Source organism: Arachis duranensis, chromosome 3 (assembly GCF_000817695.3).
Source record: "Arachis duranensis cultivar V14167 chromosome 3, aradu.V14167.gnm2.J7QH, whole genome shotgun sequence".
In the NCBI taxonomy this organism is placed as follows: Eukaryota; Viridiplantae; Streptophyta; class Magnoliopsida; order Fabales; family Fabaceae; genus Arachis; species Arachis duranensis.
In genome coordinates, this window is record NC_029774.3 from 60,159,191 (window position 1) to 60,161,183 (window position 1,993).

Here is a 1,993-nt window from a genome sequence, read left to right on the forward strand (position 1 = left end):
GTGATTTGCTTTTTCTTTCTTTATGCTTTTAAATTCAAGCAACTAACTCACTAACCCACTAACTATTTGAATTAATTCCTCACTGCTCTAACCAATACTCTTCCATTAACCAAGAGTATTCCACCTGTTTGTTACTTGTGGTGTGTTCTTGTATGACAGGTAGGAGTGGAGAGACATCAACTCCTCCATATACCGAACCAGAGAGGACCCTTCATAGACTTAGAAGGGAAGCAAGAGGGAAGAGAGTACTGAGAGAGGAAGAATCTGAAGGAGAATCTGAGGACACTTTTGAGGAAGCTCTAGATCTCAACATGGATAGAGAATTTCACAACCATGAGAGGGCTGATGGAAACAATGCCATTCCTGAGAGGAGGGTTCTTGGTTCATACATAAACCCAACCTCTGGGAATTGTGGTAGCAGCATTTAGAAACCACCCATTCAAGCCAACAATTTTGAACTCAAACCACAGCTAATATCACTGGTGGAAGACCATTGTTCGTTTGGTGGGAGTGCCAATGAAGACCCAAACCAATATCTCACTAAATTCCTGAGAATTTGCGACACTGTGAAGTCCAATGGAGTCCAGGAAGATGCCTATAAACTGCTCTTGTTCCCATTTTCACTTAGGGACAAGGCAGCTAAGTGGCTAGAATCATTCCCAAGGGATAGCCTAACAACCTGGGATGAAGTGGAAAGCAAGTTTCTGGCACGTTTCTATACCCCACAAAAGGTCAATAGGCTTCGATCTGAGGTTCAGACTTTTAGACAACAAGATGGTGAGACTCTCTACGAGGCATGGGAGAGGTTCAAAGAATTGACAAGGAAATGCCCACCAGACATGTTCCGTGACTGGGTGCAATTGCATATTTTCTATGATGGACTTTCTTATGAATCAAGGAAGGCTGTAGACCATTCATCAGGAGGCTCATTGAACAGGAAAAAGACTGTGGAAGAAGACATTGAAGTGATTGAGACAGTGGCTGAGAATAAGTACTACTATGCTTCAGAGAGGCACAACACTAAGGGAGTCATGGAGCTGAACCATGTTGATACAATCCTAGCCCAAAACAAGGTGTTTGCCAAGCAACTAGCAGAGCTCACCAGGAAATTAGACACAAAGCAAGTGGCTGCAGTACACACACAAGATCAAGAGGAAGTAAGCATTGAAGGAGGTGATTGGGAAGAGGCCAACTATGTGGGAAACCAACAAAGGCAATCATATGATCCACATTCCAACACTTACAACCCAGGATGGAAAAATCACCCAAACTTTGGGTGGGAAAACCAGCAAACCCAACCACAAAACCACAAACCTTACAACCACAACCAACACAATAATTCCACATACCAAAACTCCAACCAAAGATCATACCAAGCCACACAAAACACTTACTCCCAACCACCATATCATGGCCAAAATAACCAACCTGCCCAACCTAATCCGAACCAACAATTTCAAGATCAATTAAACAGGATAGAAGGAAGGTTAGTAAACATGGGTCAGGACATAAGTGAGTTGAAAAGCTTTAGGGATGATGTGAGATCGACCTTAAGGAACCATGGCGAAAAACTCAAGTGGATGGAGGCTCGAGTAGGAGAACTATCTCAACAGGCTCCCAAGTCAACTGCAGTGTTCCCTAGTGACACAGAAAAGAATCCTAAAGGGGAACAAAAGGGAGTGAGATGGGAAGAATGCAAGGCCATCACCACATTGAAGGAAGTCTCAGAAGAAGACGGAATCAGACCCTCAGAAAAGGAGCCAGAAATCTTGAAAGAAAGTGTGGAAGAAGCTAAGCAGGAAAGCGAAACGGAGCAAGCTAAGGATATGCAAAAGGAAGGCACGCTGGAAACATACCAACCAAAAGCACCATTTCCTCAGAGGTTAGGAGGAGGTGAAAAAGGGAAAACATATTCAAGGTTCCTAGAGACATTTAAATCTCTCCACATCAATATTCCCTTTCTTGATATCCTCCAGCAGATGCCTACACATAT

The 1,993-nt window shown here is 43.3% G+C and overlaps 1 non-coding gene across 1 annotated transcript; it reads right to left on the reverse strand.

Moving 5' to 3' along the window:
• Positions 1–737: 737 nt before the first annotated feature.
• Positions 738–841, reverse strand: LOC127746011 (small nucleolar RNA R71). The gene has a single exon (XR_008007632.1). It is a non-coding gene; the product is annotated as a small nucleolar RNA R71 (small nucleolar RNA).
• Positions 842–1,993: the final 1,152 nt, after the last annotated feature.